The sequence below is a fragment of the Anopheles darlingi genome, chromosome 2, assembly GCF_943734745.1.
Source record: "Anopheles darlingi chromosome 2, idAnoDarlMG_H_01, whole genome shotgun sequence".
Lineage (NCBI taxonomy): Eukaryota > Metazoa > Arthropoda > Insecta > Diptera > Culicidae > Anopheles > Anopheles darlingi.
The window spans coordinates 69,079,357-69,093,556 of NC_064874.1; the positions used below are offsets into that span (position 1 = coordinate 69,079,357).

At 49.7% G+C, this 14,200-nt stretch overlaps 1 protein-coding gene and 1 long non-coding RNA gene across 7 annotated transcripts in view; both read left to right on the forward strand.

The window, feature by feature from the left end:
* LOC125952301 (centaurin-gamma-1A) overlaps positions 1–14,200 on the forward strand; it is a 146,020-nt gene that overhangs the window by 11,776 nt on the left and 120,044 nt on the right. The window lies entirely within an intron of this gene.
* On the forward strand, positions 1,548–6,658 carry LOC125952456 (uncharacterized). Of its 2 annotated transcripts, none has more exons than XR_007468813.1 (3): positions 1,548–2,564; positions 2,659–2,832; positions 2,920–6,658. It is a non-coding gene; the product is annotated as an uncharacterized LOC125952456 (long non-coding RNA). The 2 variants fall into 2 exon arrangements; XR_007468814.1 differs by having other exon boundaries at positions 1,548–2,155; positions 2,238–2,564; positions 2,659–6,658.

Consider the following 14,200-nt stretch of genomic DNA (forward strand, 5'->3'; position numbering starts at 1 on the left):
AAGCCCCGAACAGGTTTTCTCCAGGGAGGCGCCACACCACACACACGACACAGGCTCGTCAGTGGGAAGCATAAAACGAGGGACAACCTTTTTGGGCAGGAAGTGGTAGGAGGGAGGTACCACTGAGCATGTCGCAGGTGGACGGACGCATGTTCCGCAATACATACCGAGAGAGCCAGCGAGCTTAAGAAAGTATTCATTTACGGATCAGAAGAACATCCTGTGCCTGAGGTGACAAGTGCTCTCTGTTTCGTTCCAAATTTTCATGTTTCCTAGCCGAGCTTCGCTTGATGCATCGTCCGGGATGTACCGCGGAACGCAAGAAGATGTATGTGTGACGCGTTTGGCGACGATGAAAATCGATTCCATCTCTGTGGCGTCCAATTTCATCGACAGGAGCTGGCGAGCGGGCTGGAGAGAAAGGAGAATTTGGGGGGCTTTTTGGCAAAACCACATCACCACCACGACGGTGTGTTCTCTGGAGTTATGCTTCCGTTGCACCAAATTTCAGAAAGTATCCGATCCCACCGCCAACCTCCAGGACGGTACCAGGGTGACACTCCAGGCCTGGTGAGCGTTGAGGTGGAAAATCGAAACCTGGCGTACGCGTGATGGCGCGATGTCAATGGTGTCGTTAATTTTATTGATTCATGTCCTTCCTGTGTATACCCGTATGCTTTTTACCTTCGAACATAAATCGAACGAGGTTGTTTTTGTGCTACGAACCGTTGTTGTTGTTGTTGTGCTTCACCGGAGGTAGTTAACCTGCTACCGGAAGTGTGCTACTATTGGTGTTGGTTGCCAATGTTGTTGCCCAAATATTGTTACCCCTTTTATTACTGGGACGGTTGGGCTTTCCTGTGTGCCAATCGATGGGCAATCGAAATCAGACATTGGTCTTTTACCGAGTGAATTTTCTATTTAATGCAAGGAAACATCATTTCATGTCGTAACGAATGTCGCCTTGAAAATGCCCAGAATGACAAACACACTACATTGAGCTGTCTGAGCTTCCCATTTTCTGACATTTGAGCAAAAAAAAAGAAACAGAAGTCCCTCTCACGATGGACCCCACGAGCCAGACATAAGACACATGTCGGCCAGGTTGGCCAGTATGACATGCAACAACGTGAGCCTTCACGTTACTCCTCCTCCTCCTAGATCCAGGTCGTGTCGCTTGCCACTCGTAATTCCCCTCACGTACCGTTGGTGGTTGCACGCTGCGAAAAGGGCGAACGACGAGCGCACGCCAGACAGCGTGTCCTCGGCGGTCTTACACGTGCCCTACCCGGTGCACCAAGCATATGCTAGATTGGCTTGACCACCGCCTATGTGCACCAGGACGGACCGGAATCGAACGATATTTTATGCTCCATTAAGCCTCGTCTTGTACGCCATACACATACAGACGCAGAGAGCTGTGTCGACGACGTGTCACCCACCGCGATTATTGATTGGCCATCGTGGTCCTTGGGGGCGGGGGGACAGAAAAACGAACTCATAAAACATAAAACCCCCCCTGAACTCATAAAACATAAAAACACCGAGACAACCGTCGAAGGCATTTTGTGCAAACTTTTTGGCCCTGCCCTGGCCTGGGACTGTGAAAGGGACCCAAAAAGTTGAAGATATGCGCGCCTTGTGGCCTGGTTTTGTGCGTTGCACCGACTACTGAGAAGTATGGGCTGTTGATAGTGCGCTTCGCCGATGCGAGATGCGGCATAAAAATAGAACACACACACAGCCACGGCCCCATCCATTGCTGCTGCCGGTCGATGCGATAGGGGTGTCAATCGTCTGCTCGCCTGCCTACAACCGAGCACATCCGGTCGGTCGGACGGTCACCATCAACACTAGCGACAGCCGAGGAAAGTAGCAGATGCTTTCGGTCTCTGCGTTACATCGCTTTCATGTTACAGTGTTTCACCCACTTCGTACGAGTTTGAGTCTCTCAGGCTCGTCATCCTTGTCGTGTCGTGCACACCGTGTGGTGATGAATTTTTAATTGAAATATCGATTCTCTCACACTTTGGCCTGCAAGCCAGGGCCAGTCCGTGTTTGTCTCCGTTGTTTAGTTACTGGGCGTGAGGAATATGTGATGCACATGCGTAACTGCTTGCAGCATTAGGTCATGGATGACGCACCTGCAGGCAGTGTATGTATTCTATTAAAATACCCCTTTTTTGTGCTCCCATTCCAAGGACTTTTTGCATACTTTTCGCTTATATCTAAAGCAGTGAAGACAGTAACTGGGTTATGGAAACTCTAGAAGCCGGATAGCATCACGATTCTTCAACGCCAACAACGACTTAGAAGCTAAACCTTAATCATATTCATCTCGAATGGTTGGCATAGTTTCACGATAAGCTAGACACCACCACAACCACCAGCAGCTCAATCGACCCTTATCACCCGGATGGGACTTGGTATCCCCGCTGGTGGAAGCTGTACGTTGCCTGGAACGTGTGTGCACAACACGTTCGAGCGAGCGAGCAAAATATGGCGCGCGCATTCGCCCGATAACCGAACGGTACCGGCGTGTAGGTTACGCAAACCCGTAGAAAGTACGTATACCTTCGAGAGCTCTCTTTTCTTTCGCTGTCTTACTCTTTTACTTTTCTTTGTTTCACTGTCATATCACATACCTTCATGGAGCAGCATGGATGACGGCCTGTTTGACTGGAATGCTGAAAGAACGGAGCTTACGTTCCATCATCACCACCACCGGTGGAATGTTTCGCTCTCGGGCACAGAAGAATACGGTTCCACACCGACCAAGACCGAGTGCTGCTATCGAGGCCAAGCAGCAGAGGGACTGAGTAACGAAATTATGTAACGATATCATTCCATGCCATGCCTGTCTGCAGCAGCAGCAGCTGTAGCTAGGAATTGTATTAATGTTATTCTACTCAAGAGCAGGACGCTGCTTCCGTCAATAGTAATATCCATCGAGGGAGCAATTTGACGAAAGTTGACCAAAGGCAACGCACATATGCTGGTGTCAGTTTCGGGGGCTGGACATTACTTTGAGTGCGTGACAATTTTCACCAACAACAAACCGACCGACCTGTTGGTCTAATCGGGACCACGGGATGGACACACAGTGTGCGTACTGGAGCAAGAAAATGATTATTTCTCGGCCCGTCATCCTGGGCGGCAACCGATCTTCAATCACACGGCCATCCTGCGTTGATGATGCCCTCGGGGCGTGTTGTCGTTGTCTTCGTCGTCGTCGTCGTCGTCGTCGTCGTCGCCGATGACAGGGAGCTATCGCACGCCACACACCACTTGCGGGCCCTCAAATGAAGGGGTCTTCCTTCGTTAAGAATGGCCCAGCACGAGGAGAGACAGGAAGAGGTTGGGTACTTGCATGCAGGAGACGCCCGGGATGGAATGTCACGATTTTGCTGACGGATGAGTTGGCATCTTCCGTTCCGTGCTGCTTTCTTGACATAAGAAGCCATACCGCAGAAGAACCTCGGAAGGTGGTAAGAGGACCCCCGACTGTTGCATGAAACTAATGAAGTATCTTTTTCGCCCCCGGACCTAGGACCTGGACCCCAGAAGGAGTGAAGAAGTCCCGTGTTGATCGTGTTGATAGGTATCAGATCAGAGCCGACCGGAGTTACCGCTGCTGCTGCTGCTGTTGCTGCTGGGATGATTATTGCCGCTTTGGCCGCGCAATGCCGGGTCGATATGCGTGGTGAACTCTTGCGCGATGTGCGCGATCCCGTTGCTTCGCGACATGCTTAGCGTTTAGTGATGGAAATTTTAGAGAATTGAGTCACAGACGGCGGCCACATCACCGATGGACACCAAGTGATCATTGCCGGAGCATGGTTTCGTTGCCCGTCAGACCGACACCGGAGACCGATTCGGCTCGGAGTTCAATGGCCCGCCGTGAGGAAATGATGCCCCGAGGGCATCACAGAAGACGAACCACCCCACCAGGAGGGGGTGAGATGGGTTGATCCCATCCCTTCAAACGGTGCCAGCATCTTTACCGGAGGAGCAATGAAGATGAAGAAGAAAAAGAAGGGATTTTTACAGGGTCTCGGGCTTTTCCTTTTCTTCTTCCGCGCGCCGTTCAAACCCGCTTCGTCCACGCTTCGCTACAAGCACATCACCAGCGCACACCGAGACCGAGAGGTTGTGGCCGGTTGCTTCTGGCTTCTTGGCGTGATGAAAAAGACTTGGCACAAATCGCTCACCCGTTCGCTCGCTCGCTCGCTCGCTCGGATTGTCTGGATGGATTTCATTTGCCCGCAGGCCGTCAACCAACTGACGTGTGCGCACGCTGGCTCTGGTGCGCTTTGGGAGTTGAGGCGCTTCTTCCTCTCGTTCTTTGCTTGCTGGTGGAGATCATCTTCACACTGAGCGGCCAAGGGCTGTGGAGCGGCTGTGTCTCTCGAGCTCCATCCTTTGAAGGCGGCAGTAACGTCCGTAACGGACGCGGCGGGAGTGTTGGCGAAGTTCACAAAGCTTATCGACACGACGGCTGCCGACGTGCATTGGTTCGATTTCAATTTGCTCAGTTCCAACGCTCCGTAATAAGCTGCTTCGGCTCAAGGGACCGAAACATTGGGTCTGCCTGGCTGGCCGTACCAAGCAGTTGGTTCGACGTGCCGGTCGTGCGATCTGGATTAGAGGGAGTTGGTGCGCCCAGGTGGCGTGTTATGTGGCTTGCTCCACTCCCGTCGAGGGTGGGCCACTGATCTAATAATCTCAACCCTCAAAACGGCGACGAGCCGACGTTTTGTTCTGCAACGCGGAACCGTTGGCGTTCGGTTTGTTGTCAAAGTCTGGCTTGGAGTTACTTATCGGCATCAGCAGCATCATAAATCACGTAGAGGCACACGAGCAGAGAGTAGAGGCGCCACGAATCCACTACAAAACTGTGTCACACCATCACGCGTGACCTGTTGTTACGTGCACCAGTAACTTCCGCGGGAGCACACAGTGTTCCCGGTGGTTCGTATTTGTTGTTGCTGTCAAGCAGTCAGTAGTAGCAGCAGCATAAGTAGTTGCTTCACTAGCTGCCAGAGTTCCTTCTGAGCGATTCTCTTCGGTTCGGTCGCGCTCAAATCCACCGTTCTGCTTCTCGCCTCTTGCGGAGAAAGCGACAATTTCGTTCCTTGGGGTGTTGTTTCGGTTGGAAAAAAGTACTGTTACCTGCCATCCATCCGCGGGACACATTGCCTATCACCGAGATACAATCCTCGGCGAGGGCAAGCGGCGGCGACGGACGGGCGTGCTGAATGCAACATAAAACCGAAACGAACGAAACCAACCGGGCGGCCTCCGAAAGGCGGTCAAATACATTTTTATGCGGCTGCTCCACCGCACGACGATCGCCACTAGTGCGAGATATCATCCTCCGTGGAGGGGGCGGGGGATTTAGGGCGGGAGGTGAGCATTTCAATGGGTCGTAAAAATATGACTGGAATTGATAAGTGTGTTGTGTTGGGTGAGTAAACCATTGCCTCCACGACGGGGCCGTGTCAAACAAACACGACCGTCTTCGTCCATTTCATTACGGTATTGTTTATGAGCTCTCTGGTGCTCTGTACTTTCGAACCCGGTGCCGGTGCCGGTGCCGTTGGTATGTTCGAGATGGTGAAGCCAATACTGGGCGCGCGAGATGACCTAATGCGGGGTTTGCCGAAGGTGGTTCTAAGGTCTCGGATGCGCCCATCTTCCGGATTATCATTTCCCTCGACCCGGGCATAGAATCATTCGAAGCTATTCTTAAAGGCATCCATTTGCGCTCTCTTCGCGTCTCGTGTGGCTTTCGCAGGTTCGCAACAGCATAAGAAGGTGCTTCATCTTCTCGTAACTCGTCAAGATCGCTCTGTTCGAAAATCATGCTCCATAATTGCCTTCCAACCTGCGGGTGGGGCTGGTGTGTTGTTGTTGTGTGTTGTGTGCTGAGAAGTCATTATTGCCGCCTCATTCCTGTTGTTGCTAGGTACTGGTCGGCTCCGTAATTTTGCTTCGTCTGGAAAGAAGTTGTTAGAACATCATCCGTTGTGAGAAAAATGGTATTTTGCTCACTTATTGCCGCTGCTCAGTCCGGACTCCGTCCATTCTAGTTTTGTTTGGGATGGTTGGCGATGGGGGAATAGAAGAATAAGAAGAAACTAGCTTGCCCTTCTAGCTAGTTGCTGTTCGGAGGAAGGGAATTTTCGTTTGCCGATCGATTGCGAATCGTTTTCTGCCGCTAATTTACTCTGGAGTTGGAAATTTGAAGCGGATCCGGATGGTAGTTGTGCAGTCCGAATAGTGGTTGTTAATGTGTTACATTAACCACTCTTAATGAGTGTTTCAACAGCGTTCTGGTCAATGTTTCATGTATATTTAAGCTTATTGCCTCTAGGGACTTTACGTCAAATGAACTTGCATAATCTTGTCCTCGTATTTCGTCAAAACAAATATATACAAAGTTCCTCCAGGGGTTTACTGATTCTACAGATACAACTTCACTTTTTACTTCTCTCGAGTTACGTCATTTGTTATAAACTTTATTATGCTATTCATTGGTCCATACCATAATCTATTCGCAAGGAATTAGAACGTATAAAAGCATTTAATTAAAGGCATTAAAACAAATTGGCCGAAGTTACTCACTGCGAAAATATTCTAATCGAGTTTTCTATTTTCTCTTTTCATTTCAGGTATTGATCTTTTCATTTCAGGTATCGGTTGCAATTTTGCTTCAACGACCGTCTCCAACTACACTACTCTGGCCTTTGCAGCTCTCTCTAAGTACAATGATTAGCGCTAAAACAGTCTTCTACCACTATGTAATCAATATCCTGTCAATTGTCTGGCGCGCAACCTCTTCACAAACCCCACAACCTCCTAGAGAGGTATCAAATTACTGCAGACGACCTCAGTGGTCGACCCTGGCACTCACCACCATCGCGGTTGTACGGATAAGCTAAAATCGTGTTCGGAAACAATTATTCAATTGATACTAGCATGTGTAGGAGAGTAGAGTGGTGAGTGCATCGCTATTGCATCCTCCACCCTTCCGGCAGTATTATCGATCTGCGGCAAAAACTCATCACAAAACCGCAAACACAAGGCCTTGCTGGTGGGTTGGCGTGCTGGCGTACCGTCTGGTGGCCCACTGCAACATTCGCTAATGACCTTCAAGTGGCGTCAGCAGCCAATGTTACCATTCTAGCCGCCCCAGCACTCGGCTGAACGTCACGTGAACCAGACATATGCGGATATTTGATTTCATCGACCGTCAATTCAGTTCGTTTGGCGGTGTTTGTGTCGTTGCGACGAAACGAACTGGTTTTTCCCTTCCTGGTTGAAGGTTGACGTAATCGTATTATCCATTTTTTTCATCTCTTCTATTCATGTTCTCGCTATGCGTCCGAGGGGGGATGCGTTTAGTTCGGAAGGGTGGTGCAGGTTCACAAATCACGCCACACAATCAGGAACCGATTTGACTCTAATTGAAACTCATCAACATAATTTGCATCTCTTGCATTCAGTTCAATCCATGCTAACGTGTGTATGTGTGCTTAAGATTCGATTTATTTGGCAAACATGTTTCGAACGAAACAACGACACATGATGATGCACCAGCGCGTTGAGGGCACATTGTTTAGCAAAGAGCTGGTAATTGCTGTTTGGCGGACGAAGGTGTCAGTTTATCGTGATTTGCATCACAAATGGTGACACACGCCGGGGACACATAATGATTTAGTTTTTCGCAGACACAAAAGAAACTAACATTCTATTTAAGCGACAGTTTGAACGTGACGAGTGTTGTCACAATGATGATTGCTCGAGCATCACGTGGCCGGTGATGAGCAAGTTTCCGTTGCAATTACTGCAACGTGTCCTCCCTCTCTCTCTCTCTCTCTGGTTGACGAGGAAAATGGACGCGAAATGCACGATGTTGCTTGGTGCACCAGCCAGATATGTTAAATCAGTTTTTCCGCCAGCAACCGAATCGACTCCACAGCACAGAGGACAGAGCGCACGTGAAGGCACCGATCACACCGTTCTGCTCGCGTCTCTCTGTCGCCTTCTCCCTCTAATCCCGGGGCGAGTAAATAATGTTTGTAATTACGGAACTATGGACCTATTTTTAGAACCATGTCACCGATGCGCAAGTGTCACGAGCAAGGGCGACCCACGAAAGAGGGGGTTTATGATGGTCGAGGCCCTTTGCGGAACCCACAGGGGCAGAGCTATTTTCGTCCGCATAACCGCACTGTCTGTTGCCGTTAGAACCCGTTGGGAAATGGTTTTCGTTCTTTTCTTAACTTTCAGGCAACTTTGGAGCATGATGATGAATCAGAAGCATCAGCGACAAACATTATCGAGCAGCAGGAACAGCTTCAACATGATTACAGTCTAGCGCCAAATGGGATGTAGTTATGCGAGGCGCGACAGTAACTAAAGGGGTGCCCATTCCGACCGGTCAAACAGTAATTGGACATCTTAAATCCAGCGGAATCGGACTCGCCTTGTCCACCTTGTCCCATTCTTTTGCTGGTCACTGAACCCCGTCGACAGTGAGGTGTGAGGCGACCGGCTGGCTGGCTGGTTGGTTGGCTGACTGGCTGGCCGGTTTTCGCGTTACGCCTCGTTGCGTCCACGCCAAGACGTGACGTTGCGTGAGGAGGAGGGGGGTTTGCGTCCAAAATCCGGATTCAACCGGGCCGCGCGCGTTTCGTAGGTGGATTGGCGGTTTTATGATGTGTTGCTGGCTGGACCGTGGCGCGTGCGACGTGTGTGTATGCACCGCTCCACCATGCGAAAGTGAACCGCGCCACCAACCGAAACACACACTCCACCTCTAGCGGGACATCCCTGTCAGGTGGTGGTGGTGGGCACGTGGGAGTTTGTGTTTGCGTTTTCTGGATGGCCGGTTTTGCGGGTCGGTCTCGATCTCGTCGCTCTAAAAGTAGGTCAAAGTGCCGGACTCTCTTCCAACCCGCTCTCTTGTGGTAGATGTAGTGTGAGGGTTCATTGATCTGATGGCGACCGAAGCTGACTATTTGCCATGCGTTCCATGTGCCGAGAATGAGTCAGCATAGGTTTTTGGCGGGTGGATGAGCTGAACATACATTTTACAACATATTATCGATTTTTGCCGAGCATGATGGTGAGCTTTTGGACCCTAGTTTCAGTGTGCCAGAGTTCAGTGTGGTCGAGTGTTGGTGTTGGCAACTTATTGTCGAGCTACTCGTTTTTATGTAGACTCATGAAATGAATTGCCGTTAAGTGACGCAACAAGAAAGTAACATCGTCTTAAAGGGAGTCAGAACATGATTTAAAGTGTCATTCGACGACGACGACAGTTAAACTGTTTGTCCAGAAACTTCTCCAAACACAATACAAACTAGTTGCTTACAGCGCACAGCGGTGGGCTGCTTCCACTACGCCGCCGTTCGAGCGCGGGCTACGGCATCAAATTACGAAAGGAAAGTTTTTAAATTGAAGGCTATTTTTCTTCACTTTATGCTGCGCGGCTCGTCTCGTCTCGTTTCGTTGCTTTAGCTGAAACCAGTCCCAAACCTCCCATCCATCCATCCATCCAGTTCACCCGCATTCGCTTATCGTGCATTGCGAGCGCTGGAACGTTAATGTTTGTTGCTTCAACGAACACGCCTCCCAAGAACAGCAAAACCCGCCAACACTGGCCAGACTTTCTGACTCCACCACGCTCGGCTCTCGGCCAGCCAGCAGCACGGGACCACTGATGAACGATGCCGGGACCCCAGAAACTTTTCCTCTTCGGCCATTCTCCGGCGTCTCGGACGCTTTTCGCAAAACTTTTCTTACGCTGCTCGACTGCTCATTGAATGCTTCGAAAGAATGATTTCATCGGTCGCTTGAGGAACGAAGAAATGGACATGGGGCGTCAGTGAAGGTCTGGCTGGACCACGGTATCCGGTACCGAGATTTCGTGTATCTTCATTAGCATCCCCCCACTCCCCGTCCCCTGGCAATTGAGAAAAGTTTCTCTTTCCGCAACAGCAGCTAGCAGCTAGCGGCAGATCTGGGCTTCTGTGGCCTTTAGATTGTTGTACGTCGCTCCCCAAAGAATGAATGTTCATATTATTCTCGAGGGTATCACGAGGGCCGGCTGCAGCAGGACGCGGGGTTAATTCTAATCTGATCATCTTGGATGGCTGTCTGACCTATTTTGGCAAAGTTTTGCTATCGCTTGATGAGTGTTGAACTGAAACTTGTTAAACACAAAGATCGTCCCTAAGCGCAGCCATCGCAGCAGCGCAACAAAGTGTGAAACGAGCTTTTAAAAGCGTCGTTCGCGCTCGACAAATCTGATCCGATGCGATGGCGGGTAAAAACAAAATATTCAAAATCGTAACTAATTGGCGAGCAAAAGTGTGGGCAAAGGAGAAGGTGTATGTTAATGAGTGAGCGCGAAACCATGTGTCCGTCACCGCAGATCATGTGTGTGCACACACCGACAGCACACCCTTCTTCGTCCGACCGACTTCACATGTATGTTGTGCTGCGTTGTGCTTGGCACAAGGTACACATTGTTTGCAGTAGTACGATGGGAAGTTGTCTGGGACACACCGTATGTTTCCCAGCGTCGGTCTCAGTTCCCAGGCTCTGGCCGCCGCCGGGGGGACACGGGCAAAGAGATGAATTTATGGGACAAGAAGCGAGTTGTGCGCCCGGTTTGCCGTTTTGGACAGCGGCGCACCGACCTTCTTTGTCGATTACAACCACCACCAGTCCACCAGACGGTTACTAAAGGCGGTTATGTTCCGTCTTGCGATGTTTCCTGCGCAAGGGTGGTCCAACAATGGGGTAATAAAGTTATTCATAAGTTGAAATTAGCACCTTTCGGCGCTGGGCCCATCTCCTGGCCACATCTCCTGGTGGTAGTGCTCGCGTGCGGCGGTGGTCCTGCGCTTTGAAGCCAACATAAATCCACTCACTCAACCGTAGCAGTGTAAACGCTCTCGGCGGACACGTGTCTCGCGGCGTCTCGGGCAATGTGGCGATGCGGCAAAAGCATAAAACAATCCCCGCTTTCCACATCCCGTGGCCCACGGGGCTGCCTGCTGATTATGCTATTGGCACGTGCCCCCCCCCTCCCTGGGCGGTGCGAGCATTTTCATTCGCGAGGAAAATTACATTTTGCATCAGAAAGCAGTTGGGTGGGCTGGATGACTGGATTTGCTTACCAGCTTTTTTGGCGGCAGCTTCGTGGTTCGTTCGATTTCGATCGCATTTCGGCTGCGGATTGTGGACATAAATTAATGTTTCGGATGAGCAACTTTATGAATTGAGTTTTAATTAAGTTTCTCCGGTGGCCATTTCTCATGCTAATTGATGAAAGGAAGAAAACTGCTACGCAACGTTGCGTGTTTCGTTGGGCATATGTGGTTGGGAATGCGAACATTGTGCTGGATGGCACTTATGCCTCCTGGCATGGAGCTTCGCATATTCTAAACACCTTCTACTGGACATCTGTTATGAAATCTTGCCAGTTTCTGGTGCTTATTCAATATGAAGAAGATAGAACACTGTATAAAAAAAAATCCAATCAATAAACAATCGATATGGAGAACTCTCGAAAGTGCGCAATAGCTTCCTTTAACACAGCGTCCAACAGCTGTGCAAAGACCACCGTTTGCCGCGCCACTACATCAGCACCACCCAGACCCAGCCGGACGACGTCAGCAATGTTCTTACGGTTCCTATCGATTGGCGTGAAAGCTAGAGAGACTCACAGACACCCTCACAAGTGTTTGGTGGTCGGTCGAGGCGTGCGTTAAGTACAGTTCAAATAAAAGCAAAGTACAATCGCTTCGCCACCGGGAGCAGCAGCACGATATCGAAGTTATTGGGCAAATAAATTAATGGAAGCTGTTTACCAGTTTAACCATTTCCTATTCGGGGGCAGGAGGGACTGCTGGTACTTGGGCAGCGTCTTGAGATCCGTGTGCTCCAGCAATGTTTGGCGCAACACACGCAGCACCACCTGCTTCCTATCAGGCCATTTGACCATTCCGTATCAGTTTATTGCGACTGACCGGGACACCTATTCGAATCGATTGTTTATACGCCAAGAAATATAGAGACCTAGCGCGCTCACTTCATTAGCACAAGCAGTCAATAGTCTCCGGTCTATGCTTGTCACGTGGTCAAGAGACACCCCGCATTTGGTGCGCCGGATCGCTTTACGTCCGTCCGTCCGTCCGTCCGTCCGTGTGATAAACACATTACCATACGTCTAATAGCGAAATAATTGAAAAATGATTGAATATTCATCGGCTATCGTGCGGTTGGATGAGCACCACCGTCTCTCTCTCTCTCTCTCTCTCTCTCTCTCTCTCTCTCTCTCTCTCTCTCGCTCGGAAGTCGCGACCAGAACGGAAATTAACAATAATGCTGTCCAAATATGGTACTTGAAGAAGCGTTTAAGCGGTCGTTGGCAGCAGCTCGCGCGCCAACTTATTGATTAAGCTGGTCCGATGATGGAGTTCCACTCGATTGACTCATACTCGATTGGGGTGGTGAGAATGGATCGTTAGAAAGTGGTGGGGCTACGCGGGCGGGCCGGCATGGGCGTATATAAGCTACCGTTCTAAATCATTTTGCCCAATCAACATCGATTCAATCGAATTCTCTCCGAGCGCGTCAGCTGGACCTAACGACCGCGATCTGAGGGAATGTGATTAATGAGGGATAAGGGCCGATACTCGATAGGACGATTGCAACTTCTGTATCCTCAACTGCCGGGTTTTAGTGGGCGAGACGGTCCTAAACATAAGGTTCCTATAAAATCGATATATTGTTTAAAAATGTATCTGTCGAGAAAATGTTATCTGACATTGTACAAAAATTAAGGCTTCTGTATAGAACTTCAGAGAAATGTTTGATAACCCGATTAATTAAATCGATTGATTGAAGTAGAATATCATAAGGTTCAACATCCTTTACCGGTGTTTAAACGGTTTGAAAATCTAATGTATTTATGATCCCAATTGCAAACGCTTAATCGATTGACGATGTCCACCCCCTACCGAACCATCTTATGCTGCCTCGTGAAATGCATAGCAGACGGCACAGGCCGATGGTGCTTTGCTCGATGCTCTCGATTGGCTATCTACCGTTCCCTGTTCCGGGTTCCACCATCCGGTATCTCGAGACAACAAACACCATGGATACAGCAGCCCCAATCAATAACATCGTGCGGATGATTTGGGATTATTTGCCTTTATCAAGTGGTAAATTGCATCTGCAGCCAGCCGGTCTTCTGCTTCTCGAGCGCCTTCTACCACTCAAGCGAGCAGAGCAAAACTTGGCAACACTCTTCATTGCGCTGGCTTCGATCATGCACAAGACCACCAGCCCTGCTAGCCACACTTTATCGCTGGCAACAATATATGATTCCAGTTCCGGTATATATAGCCATCGAAAGGTTTATGAAGGTGGCCTTTACCGTAACGCAGATTCATCCGTCAGACGACGGCGTCTCCGGAGAAAACATCGTTGGCGCCAGCCAGCGCAAAAGGTCCTTCACGGTTGTGGCTACACATGATGATGCATGCTGCCGGGCAGTTGTTGTTTGCCCAGAAAAGGAGGCACCAGATTAGAAGCGTAGCCCTATGCGTAAACCAGCCTTGCGCCCGAGATGATAATGATCTGCATCTAATAAACATGTGTCCTTTGTGTTGTTTTACATAACGGAACAAGCGGTTATGACTTTGAGGAATTCCATCTGTGGCGCATTTATGTTAAAACAAATGCTTCGTGCTATGGGAACAATTTATTTCTATTTGTTATGCTGTCTGGCCGTTGGAAGCTAATCTAAATTACATTCCTAACCGGACGAGTAGTACTGGAGTTCAGGCGTTCTTTTTGCAAACAGTCTGCTTCCTTCAATCCCATTTATTTTAACAAACTTGACGGCGTACTCTAGTCCTAGCGTAGCTCTTCAGTTCTTTACACTTTCCGAACCTCCCCAAAAAAAAGGGGGGAGGAACAGCAAACATCATACACCGTCGTCCGGCCACTGCCAATGTTGCTGCTCGATGCCATCGACCGACCAGCTGCTGCTACCGCTGCTACAGAGTTACGCGCCGCGTAAATTCCAAATGGGCAAAAGGGAAAGTGCGACAAAAATGCTCCTTGTTTGCGCTGTCAAATGGTGCCCGAAACCTGCAAAAACCGACCAAACAAG